The sequence below is a fragment of the Polypterus senegalus genome, chromosome 7 (genome assembly GCF_016835505.1).
Source record: "Polypterus senegalus isolate Bchr_013 chromosome 7, ASM1683550v1, whole genome shotgun sequence".
NCBI classification, from domain to species: Eukaryota; Metazoa; Chordata; class Cladistia; order Polypteriformes; family Polypteridae; genus Polypterus; species Polypterus senegalus.
The window spans coordinates 62,935,779-62,948,541 of record NC_053160.1 but is presented as its reverse complement, the minus strand read 5'-3'; positions in this window follow the sequence as shown (position 1 = coordinate 62,948,541).

Here is a 12,763-nt window from a genome sequence, read left to right as displayed (position 1 = left end):
GTGCATGCTTTGTAGAAAAAAAAAGCTTACATTCATGAAGGCAATATTTAGTGTCAAAGAGGCATTTTTTAGAAGTCACTTCACTCCATGTAAACCATGTGGAGTGGATATTGTAATAAAACTGGGACGCAATGAGAGGACATTAACTGAGAGGTATAACAACATGGTATGGGGAAACAAACCTGCTATGATGCTTTACATTCCAAAGATTTATTTTTTATGGAGATGAGAAGGGATGTATTTTTTTTTTTTTGTTCATTGCAGCTTAGACAGATTTTTACTTCATGCAGAGCTAAACTTTGATAAATCGAGGCAACAGTGAACAAAGTACCCACAAGATGCATGTGAATACTGCAGCTGAATTGAATAAGATATTTCAGCTGATATTTCTTCACACAATTCTTGTATTCCTCTGTGCATGGCAGGAAAAACGAAAGATTCATTCTGCAAATTGTGTTCTCAGATTTCTTTAATAAAGCCATGTTCAGCTATGCACACAGAGAGTCCTAGCAAACGTCATTTTAGTAAGTGGCAGAGATGTAAATCTACTTTAAGGGATTAGCAAAAGAGTTGTTAAGTCTGTTATCAGAAATTGCTACAAAGAGAACCATTCTTTAATCGTTCAGCATTTCAAACCATGCTACTTAGTTTTAGTATTTAGTATTCAAGCAACAGTCGAAACCAGTATTTTCTTTCCCATTAGTTTACTTATTCTTTTGCTTAGGGACATTATTAAACTGTTCAGTCACAAAACAAATCAACAGTCAGAAATTTTTTTTTTCTTTTCTATTAGTTTGTTCCTTTCTTATTTTGTATAGGCTTTTCATTCTTTGGATGATTTGAGAGCTTTATAGTTTAGAGTTCAGAGGCCTCACTGTGTGCTGTCGTATTTTATGGTGCAACAGTGATGGCTTTATTCAAATAACCCATGTGCACTGTATGGTTCATCCATGTGCCACATTCATGACTGCGGAATTTTGCGAACTATAATTATTCTCAGAAAAAAGATCTACATGTAAAGGAAATCCTAGACACCAAATAGTGGTGTGATAATGTCGCTATCTGTTCACTATTTTCTTTAACAACAAGAATATGAAATGAAAATAAACAGCATCTCAAAACAAAATGAAAATATTAAAAACATAATGACAAAGCTGGTCCCGGCAGAATACAATAGTTTTTGGGCATGGATAATTTAAACTTTGGTATAAATAAACAATCAAAACCTTATGCCAGCTAGAGGAATTAGATAGTCCTAGCTTGTGGTGTTGATCCAGCATTTGGTTTTCTTATGACAGTGCTTGCAAACTGCAGCTTGGGACAAAGAGCTTTCAGCCTTGTAATGTTGTTAAAATTAAAATTAACCCATGAAAATTTTATTTTGTACTGGGACCTCTCCAGGAAGTGCTAAGATTACCAGCATGTCCTCTATGAGATTCAAGAAGAAACACATTATGTTATTCAACTACAAATAAAATGCATTTCTTGTAAATTCTCACAAATGATACAAACAGAATGCAGAAAAATAAAAATAAACAGCTGTACAATCTATAAAGGTACAGTTATTTGGTCTTGGATAATTCACATACGGCAGTCATATACTGTATAACATTGATGTTATGTTGTTATATTAGCTACAGTGCTGTTAGTGTCCCCAACTAGCCATGTCTTCATATAGATAAAAGTGTTAAATTCGTTGCTAATGAAGGGCATTGATAGTTTTAATTGTTTCTCTTTTTTGACAACTTACAGTACACACAGTACTAAAATGGCTAAATTATGGTTACTCATAGTTATACTGTACAAAACATGTATACCTTTCAAATCATACTATAGGACAAATAATGTTTAGTGCTCTGAGCAGGAATGAACTGAAATTTAATTTATCTTTTGTCCTAGTTTAATATGACTGATTGTTTTTTCTCCTAGAAAAAAACTGTTCCCATGAACACTGAAAGTATGCTGAAATTTGCAAAACATCCACCTGCTACTGTTTACTTCAAATGAATTTGACTTGAACAATACAACATACAAAGAAGAGGACATGACAGTTACGATGGTTTTCAGAGCTTGAAGACTATTTAAACCCTATACCTGCACCATTTCCTTGGCTTCTCACAAAACTCTGGCATAATTGACAGTTTTTAATTTTCCTTTGTTCTTCTACAGACTAATACTCTGTTAAAAAAAATATATATATATATAACATGCAAAACTCTACAAGTGCTACACCAACTAGCAAAGAAGTAATTGCAATCTCTGTATCAGTAACAGTAATTACTTTGTTTGCTAGTATTGGAGTGATTGCTGCAGTTATGTGGAAAAAATCACATCAAAAAAGGAACATTAATCAATGTAATGATTCAAAATCCACTGAAAATACAATGTATCAAACAAGCACATTCCCAAAACATAATGTAAAGAAATGCTCCCCATATCCAAAGTATAGTCATTGTAATTACAAGAATGAAGGTCTTCAAGAATTTACTGGTTTGAGACAGCAGCATTATGAAAATATCAACTTTAACTCTCAGAATTCAGCTGAAGAACCCGCTCAGGACATCTCAGCTTGGCATCACAAGAGTAATCCTGCAAGTGTCAGTGATGGTAACAACGTGCAACATGCGGCGATGAAGCAGTTCATTGATGAGCCTGTATATAATAACAACGAATTTAACCCTTACTATAACTTCTCAGAATCTATGCTTACAGTTTCTGGGAGTAATCAGCGCATTGCTGCTGGAGGAGAGGATGAAGTGTACATTTTTCCAGATACTGAGCCCGATATTTACTAAACCTTTATTATCTTCCATCCTGATCAATAAATCAGTCAGTTTATTTTTATTTTATACATAGTAATTTGTTATGGAACTCTGCATAGCTGAATTTGTTTATTATCACTATGGATTAAATATAGTCTTTCAGAATGTTACAGAAATGATTGCATTGTATTATAAAGCCTTTACATAATGTAATACATTAATCTACCTTGCATACATTAATTGACATAATCATGAAAAAATTCATTATAACATAATTTTCTCCATATCAGATCAAAATAATTTTTCATTGGAATGTTATATAATTTCTCTGTGCAACTTTAATATAGGTATAGGAACTAATAATTTTAGACTGCAGTCCAAGTTACAGCCTTTATTTTGCTCCTTGAAGACAATATACAATAAATAAACTAATTGTATTAGGTACTGCCAGAATAGGCTGCTTGTTTTTGAAATAATGAACTGAAAAATTTGTCTCCGAAAAATTGTGGATGCTTTACTATTGTTAGTCAGGTTGTCATAGTATTTTGACAGCTTTCATGCATTAAGTGGTTTAAGGTAATTGTCCCATCATGCACTTAGACATTATATGCTAACATCTAAAAAAGATCTGTTTAAAGATTACAATAGAAAAAAATACTTGGCCGTAAATATTACTGGTGAAGTCAGAAAGGTTCTCTAATAAATTTTGAATTATGTCAGCCTTTTACACACAGGCAAAGCAATAATAAGCTTTGTGAAATCATCTATCCAGCACACTTAAAAGCACTGTGTAATGCATAATAAAATATTATAATTTAAGTGGCTAACCCTAACCAGGATATGCATTTTATTTGTATGGTTTCTTTAAAATGTTTATTTAAATGGAAGCATTTGTTAGGAAAGAACCCACTGGGTTCTTGTTATTTGCTGATATCTAACCACATTCTTTTTAAAAGAGTCTGACTGGTGGCAGTTCTGTAATTTCTAAAATGTAAGTTTGTTTTCGGTGTATTTTTAAATATTTTTGAAAGCTCTAACTAATAAAACCACTGTCTTAATCAATGGAAATTAACCTGTTTTTAATAATACAAGACTAACTTCTAAAAAATGTAGTGAATGCTTAGAAACTTCAAAAAATGCTCAATTTTGCTTCAAATTTACAAACCCTATTAATTAATTGTTATTCCTTTCAAACTTCTGCACTTTTCCCTAACATACTATAACCCAGACTGAACTGCATCTATGAGTCAATCCATCTGTGATTTTAAATACAATTTGAGTATTGACATCATTTAACAAACAAATGTAACTGAATCTGCCTAAGTGGAAATCGATATTTTCCTTAAATTTGGTACAACTAGCCTTCCTGCAGATCCTGAAGGGCAAATCTTTTTAATAGGAAATAAGTGCTCACTAATCTGCAACTTGTTTGTGCTAAGAGTTTTAACTATTCTGTTAAAAAATAACATTTTAATAAACAATGACCCCCTACCTTAAATAATGAACCTACAAAACACAAGGACATTCATCCATCTTGATCATATTGACTGTTTTTAGAGCTTAGTGCGACATAAAGGCAGTTTACGTGTCTACTGAATGTTGACAAACTGTTCACATTTATAGCACTTGGCAGACAGTTTTGGGTACAACTGACTGTCAAGCAGCAGAGGAAATGCACTTCTCAAGACCAATATGTTTACTTCAGAGTCACTTTTCTAACCACAGCCATGGACTTTACAAAATATCGTGGAAACTATGCGTTTTCTTAACTAGATGTGTTCTAAGGCTGAGTTCACATGCTATTAGAATTTTCACCTGTAATCCTTTGTGGTCAGGTAAGGTTCTGCTCAGGACGTTTGGAAGAAATAAAAGTTCACTGTTGATGTGCTGCTTGTTCTGCATGAAAATCAGTTGGTTAAACTTCATTTACTATTTCTCATTTACTCTTCTGTAGCAGGACCTTAACAAAGGCTTATTTTGGACTCCATCATAACATTTCTAAAAACATCAGTAGATATGTTATTCTTCTCAGTTACGTGTGCCATATTAAAATGATAGTAAAATTACTTGTTAATATGAAGGATTCACACATTTTGTACTAAAAATGTAATATCAAGTGAAATGTGTCTCAGTTAAGCCACCTCAGACCACTCTAAAGTGGGGATATGTTAGTAAGTCACATTGCAGAGATGAATAAAAACTTCTCCTTTGTTAAGTGTTATGAAGACCCAAAATGTTCATTAAGGTTTTGTTATATAACAGTAAATTAGGAGTAGATGCATTTTTACAATTACCTAAATTAAAATGTAAACAATTAATTAATGCTCTGTTTATTACAGAAAATTAAATGCCAACTAAATGCATTAAATGTGTATTGCATTGTTTCAAATACTATTTGGCTAAAAAAATGAAGTTTTTAATTAATCTTTTTTTCTTTTTACTATTGCAAAAGGCGAGAGTTAGACATTATGTCACAGCTCTGTTTATGCAGGTAGCACTGCTTTCTATAAACTACATCACATTGCAGGGCATTCATTTGACATTTCAAACTAGGAAACTCAGGATTTTCTGTCAGCCTAATAGCACATGAACACAGCATTTTTTTGTAAGTTCTTTTTTATTTTAGTTGACATAGTAATTGTATCATTTGAACTTGAATTTTGTTATTTTGTTGCCATGTTTTAACTTAGTGCAGTGTTCTTCTAATCTGTTTATTTTTGCAGTTGTAAAGAATTTGTTAGTTAGAATCACAGATAAATAAAACTATTTGTTATATAACTCATGTATCTGGGAAAACTGCAGAGGTGCATTATGTGTTTGATAATGAAAGGATAAGGAACCACTTAAGCTCCTCTAAATTAGTTTGCCATAAAGAAAAAAAAAACTAATTTTAATAGTCTTATCCCCCCATCCCCAAAATCTTTAATTTTTGGTTCAATTCAAAACTACTTATTCAGTAGCAGTGAAGATAGATATTTTTAATCCTTAGAAACAAGGCACTATCAAACAACCTTTGATGATAACACACCTGTATTACAGAGCCTGTTATTTTTGCCCCCATCATTTTCCTCATCTGGTTTTCATTTCTAATGAAATGTCAGCAATTTAAACAATGTATATATTGCTACCCTCCAAATCAAACATTACCTCTGTAAAGTTAGTAATTGTCTCTTGGCACACAGTATCATCATTCCCCCTTTTTATTTATGCCTAAATGTAGGAATTTGTTGGTATCATCCAGTAGCATCGCTTGCAGTTAATTATGTTTCTCTTGCTGTGCATTCCTTGAGGTGAGAAGATTTCAGGCAGCCCTTCATGCGATGTATATTAGGTGATGCATCATGTTTAAGCAGAGTACAGGCAGCCATCGCACATGTATACACAGTTGATGCTGACTTCAACAGACTAGATTATGCAATCCCCTTTGATTTAGGACCTTGGGTATTAGAATTATACTCTGAAATGTGACACAGTTAACACAGGAACTAATCAATTCTGACATAAGTGACAGTACAAGGCAGGTAAAGGCAAGTCAAGCAGCTCCGCTTTATCTTGTGAATCCAAGATATATGCATTTGTCAGTTAGCAACCCAAGTATGCAACATGATAGATAGATAGATAGATAGATAGATAGATAGATAGATAGATAGATAGATAGATAGATAGATAGATAGATAGATAGATAGATAGATAGATAGATAGATAGATAGATACTTTATTAATCCCCAAGGGGAAATTCACATACTCCTGCAGCATACTGATAAAAACAATATTAAATTAAAGAGTGATAAAAATGCAGTGCAAGTTAAAAAATGAATGGTGGAGAGTGTGAGGCAGTTGTAACAATCTATAATCTTGTATAATGTTAACGTTTGTCCCCACCCCCTGAGTGGAACTGAAGAGTCGCATAGTGTGGGGAAGGAACAGTCTCCTCAGTCTGTCAGTGGAGCAGGACAGTAACAGCAGTCTGTCACTGAAGCTAAGCTGCTCCTCTGTCTGGAGATGATCCTGTTCAGTGGATGCAGTGGATTCTCCATGATTGACAGGAGCCTGCTTAATGCCCGTCACTCCACCACAGATGTCAAACTGTCCAGCTCTGTGCGTACAATACAGCCTGCCTTCTATTGAAAGATAGAAATGAAAGATTACAGTTTGACTTTCAAACCCCAACCTTAACCACTTTTGATAAGGCTGCATATATACTAAGAGGAAAGCAGAGTTATTTATCTGTCTGAATTTAATTATAGTATTTATAAAAATGGCAATGTTTAGTAGTGGTTATTTTTTCAAATACTTGTTAGCTGCAAAAACCCTATCCAGTTCTTTACAAGCATGTGTCAGGCATCTGATATTTTTACTGGTCAATAGTTTAATATTTGGTAATACTAGCATTAACTTAATAAATACATCAAAACATCCAGTCCTACACTACCTCTTGATAGCAAATAAAGGGCAAGATAGTGAAAGAACCATGATGGAGGCCTGCTGATCAGGAACTGCTTGCAGTCAACTGCTTTCTTTTTATGTCTTGGTTATCTCGCTAAGTTGTGCAGGAGCCAAAACCTACTGTATGACTTGGAGGTTTTGAAATAATATTTGACTCACAAGCAAGATCACATTTTGCAAATTCATTATACGTTTGAAACCATTTGCTGAAAGTGAACAGCAGGATTTGAACCTTGTTTAATACTGTAATTGTGTTTCAGTTCTGCTTTGTCAAAATATTTACCCATTAACTTTCTGAACTTGTTTAGTCCATTATGGGACTATATATAGTCAAAAGTGTTTAAGCACTAACATGTATTAGGCCAGTTTAGAGTCCAAGATTATTATAATTAACAAAAACTAAAATCCAAACAAACCATTAATAAAAAATGTTTTTGTAAGCTGAAATAAAATAATTAACAAAACTAAAATGAAAGACTAAAACTTAATGAAACTATTAAAGTAACTGAAAAGACTAAAATAAAATAATTTAATAAAAATATGTTTAGTTTTCGTCACAACCGGATATTCACAATAGCTAACCTGGTTTGCAGGTGTGTGGAAATTAATCAAAATATATTAATAAAAATTTCATATTTGGCTTTTGAATAAATATTCCTGCTGTTAGTCTTTAACACTTCTAACTTTTAACTCAAAAACAGAAAGTCATCCACACGAGCCATCTGCCTAAATTCATCTAGTGAACAGTGGCAGGTGATGGAAGGCGGGTGTTGACACAGCATTTGTGATGACAGAGCAAGCTGAATATGGGTGTATAAAGCGTGTAATGAAGAAAGATCAGCATATTGTTGCTGACCAATCACTTTTCCTTTAAAAGGCTGTTTAACAACGAAGTGATACAAACCTTGTAAAATTCTTGAGTTGGTAATGTCTCTATCAAACTACAGGTAGGTAGATGAACAGAGTTTGCCAACTGGTGAAAAACCAAACTTACTAATTTGTTTTTGTATTTATTAATTTAACTATTTTAGTTTTACATTCACAGCTCAAAATACCTCATATTGTGAAAATAATCCAGTGGCAGAATTATGTTTGAAAATATTTGTCTCCCTGTTTTCAATCTTTCTCTCTCTCTTAGAATAGATAGTTGAAATATCACACTCGTTTTGTTCTTAACATCAGCCATGGCTTACATATTGCATGTATATAGTATTATTGCAATATGTTGGAACCCTCTCCAGGGATTTTTCCTTCCTTGCATCCAAACCTGCTGGGATATGCTCTTGGTTTCCTGTGATCCTGCTTTGGATAAGCAAGTTTAGAAAATATATATATATTCTTTTTTTCCCCTTAGTACAGCTAGGTGGGCTCTGCACACTGATTGAAACCAAAGAGCCTTGTTCTTCATAAGCCCCATGATTTTCATAATTACACCTGTCAGAACACCCATCCATTATCCAACCCGCTATATCCTAACTACAGGGTCACGGGGGTCTGCTGGAGCCAATCTCAGCCAACACAGGGCACAAGGCAGGAAACTAACCCCGGGCAGGGCGCCAGCCCACCGCAGATGTCAGAACACAGTACAATTTATTTTCTGATTTTTGTTATGTTTTTAGGCTTGCAGGAGGCAAAATTCTGTCTACAAATTGTTCGTGCCTGAAATAGAATCAGAGATCAATATGGCTGGTAGAAAATAACAAAGAACAGAATGGGAGATTTTTGAATAAAATACTGATAGCATTAATTGTAAGCACATTGTCTTGGAGCAGGATATGTTGTGTGCTATAGACATTTAGAGTAAAAAACCCTCACACCTTAAAATCCACCTAAATTTCATCACAAATTGGCCCTTTCTGGGCAAAAAAAGGAAATGATGAAAAGTACCAACAGTCAGCACACGTGTTAAGCACAAATGACACAGTAAATATTTTTAAAAATATAAAATTGTATACAATTTTTAATATTTGCTATATGGTTTTGATTATGCTTGTTTTTACTAGACAAAATCAAAACCAGATAGTAAACTATGTAGTGCAGTAAGCTTCCACTAACATTAAACTCATATCCAAACCGGTTAAGTGTACAGTTCTGTCAGATTGTGACACAAAAATAAACTCCATAGTAGCTCTTTAACCATACCATAATTACTAAAACTAAAACTGAAACTAATATATATATATATATATATATATATATATATATATATATATATATATATATATATATATATATATATATATATATATATATATATATATATATTGTCACAAGAACGAGACATGGACAGAAAAAGGTTTGGGGCAGCCACCCGTATAATGTGGTATCCTGGCTGCAAAAGTCATTTTAACAAATAATCAGCACTGAAGTGCATTCAACTGAGTCCAAAACAAGACTGAGGAAACAAAAGAAAAGGGGCAGGTTTTAAAGGGGGAGACAGGAAGTGAGGTCATCTGGATCCGGCACGTGGTCTTCCACCATTGGTTCATAGCCGGACGTGACATCAGAGGGACTGGAGCTGGTGTGGCCGACTTCCATTGGCTCAGTCCCGGAAGTGATGTCAGGAGAGTCAGGTAAAATCCCCTGGGAATGGTCTACAGGCAAGGGAGAAAAAGAGTCAGTGCACTCTGCCACACCCCGGCATGCCTCCAAACTGCCTTCACTCAAGCCCTTTAGCTGCCTCCCATGCGCACGTGTGTGGCAAGGCCCCCCCCTTAGCCCAGACCCATCGGGACGGGCGGCCCTAACCGAGAGGTCGTGAACCCGAGAAAGAGTATCAGTGTTGGCGTGGAGAGCGCCCCGACGATGAACGAGCGAAAACTTGTACGGCTGTAGGTCAAGAAACCACCGGGTGACCCACGGATTCACTCCTTGTGCAGGGCCATCCACTGTAGAGGTGCATGGTCCGTGACAAGGGTGAATTCCCGGCCCAACAGGTAGTACCTAAGCTGAGTAATCGCCCATTTAATCGCCAGAGCCTCCCTTTCCACCGCAGCATACCTGGTCTCCCGGTCCAACAGTTTCCGGCTCAGGAACATGATGGGGTGCTCCACACCATCAACGCTTTGGCTCAGCACGGCGCCCAGGCCTGTGTCCGAAGCGTCCGTCTGGAGGATGAAAGGCAAAGAAAAGTTAGGTGCCATCAAAATAGGTGCAGACGTAAGGGCCTGCTTTAAGTCACCAAATGCAGCGCCTGTTTTTTCAGTCCATACCACAATGTTCGGGCCATCTTCTTTGTTAAATCAGTCAAGGGCGCCGCTCTCTCCAAAAACTGGGGTACAAACCGGCGGTAGTACCCGGCTAACCCGAGAAAGGCTTGGACCTGCCGCTTGGTTCGCGGACAAGGCCATTTCAGAATGGCATCAATTTTGGAGCACTGTGGCCTTACGGTACCCTGACCCACCAGGTAGCCTAAATATTTGGCCTCGCTTAATCCAAAGAAAGTCCATGCCGAAGTTAGGGTTGTGTGTGTGAGCGAAGAGTGAGCGGGGCTGGCCGGAGGAGGGAGTGGGGTCCCTGTCCTTCCACGGTTTCAGCAGGTTCACATGATAAACCCGCTCCTTCGGCCGATGATTGGGTTGACTCACCAAATAGTCGACCAGTCCCTTCCTCTCCTTAACTTCGTAGGGGCCCTGCCAGTGGGCAAGCAACTTAGTGTGGAAGGTAGGCACTAGGACCATGACCCGATCTCCCGGGCGGAACTCCCGAAGAGACGTGCCGCGGTTGTAGTACCGGGCCTGTGCTGCTTGAGCCTTCTCCATGTGACTTTTAAGGAGATGCCGAATCTTTGCAAATCTATCGCGTAACTGCGCGATATACTCCAGTATTTTTGTAGATTGAAGAACCTCTTCTTCCCAGCCTTCTTTCAAAATATCTAATATGCCCCAAGGTTGTCGCCCATACAGTAGTTCAAAAGGGGAGAACCCCGTGGAGGCTTGTGGGACTTCCCGATAGGCAAAAAGGATGAGGGGGAGGAGCTGATCCCAGTTCCTTCCATCCTCACTGACCACCTTACGCAGCATTTGCTTGAGAGTTTGATTAAACCTCTCTACTAATCCGTCGGTTTGAGGATGATACACCGAGGTCTTTAAATGCTTTATTTTCAGTAACCTGGCAGTCTCCTTGAACATCTCCGAGGTGAAGGGGGTCCCCTGGTCTGTCAAGACTTCCTTGGGGATCCCCATGCGAATACCCTAGTAATTCCCGCGATGGCTTTAGAGGTAGCTGAGCGCAATGGAACAGCTTCGGGGTATCGTGTAGCATAATCCACGAGGACTAAAATGTACTTGTGTCCTTGGGCTGAGGGCTCTAGGGGTCCCACCAGGTCGACCCCGATTCTGTGGAAGGGAACGTCAATCAGTGGAATAGGAACGAGAGGAGCACGGTCCCTCCTAGGAATTTGTCACAGTTGACACTCCGGGCAGGAAGCGCAAAAAAGCGAACCTCCTCATTAATTCCTGGCCAGTAGAAACGGAGCTTGATCCGCTCCAGAGTTTTCTCAGTGCCAACGTGGCCACCTAGGAGGTGGGCGTGTGCTAGTTCGCAGACCTGCCACTGGAAGATACGCGGAATTAGCAGCAGCTTTCTCTCCTGCCCGTCATGCATTGCTACACGGTAAAGAAGGTCGTTATCTATCACAAAGTAGGGGCCCTGTGGCATCGACTGATCAGTGCGCTGGCCATTGACAAGGACCACTGCATTTTTTACAAACTTCAGGGAGTCGTCATTCCATTGCTCCCTTCTAAAAGAAGCCGGCGTTTCTTTAAATTGGAACCGCAACACGGAGAGAGGGTCAGTGTCGACCTCAATGGGCGTGGTTTCCTCCCGCTCCGCCGCGGCGTTGGTGGATGACGTGTTAGCCCGCGACGGCCCGGGAGTTGCCATGTCAGTCAGGGCGACCGCTTCGTCTCTCTCTGCCGGCTGATTACACGGTGTGGAGGCAGCTTGAGACGGTTCATCTCCGTCCATAACGAGGCCCAAATTAACCCCGGGAGTGGTATGTGTCTCACCGCTTTTAATTTTAGACCAGTCCCGCCCTAGTATCACCGGGTGTGGAGGATCCGGTAGGACCGCTATGGTGAGTTTACGAACTGACCCTCCGTAACTGATGACACAAGCGGCGGACCTGTACCAGCGGATATCTCCGTGGACACAGGTTATACCAGTCTTAAATTTTAGCCACTGTTGCGGTTGCACAAAGCGGCAGGCAACAATGGAAATGTTGCTGCCGGAATCGAACAAACCTGTGGTCTTGTGTCCGTTGACGATCACCATGCCAGTATGTGGGACTGCCTACTGATTAACCAGAGCACACCAACCCCTCCTCGCCCTCCACCTGCATTCCTCCTCGCCTCCAAGCGGTTTGCGCGCCTGTGGCACCGCGGATGCCAATACAAGCTCCGGGTTGTACAGGGAGGGGCTAGGTCTTGGGACGTACCCCGGCTGAGTTTGACATGAGGACGGTTCTGCTCCCCCAGAGTGTGAGGCCGCCCTCTGTGTCTCCAGAAGCTCTATGAGCTCAGACATGTTCTTAAACTGCTTGCCCCAGACCGGCT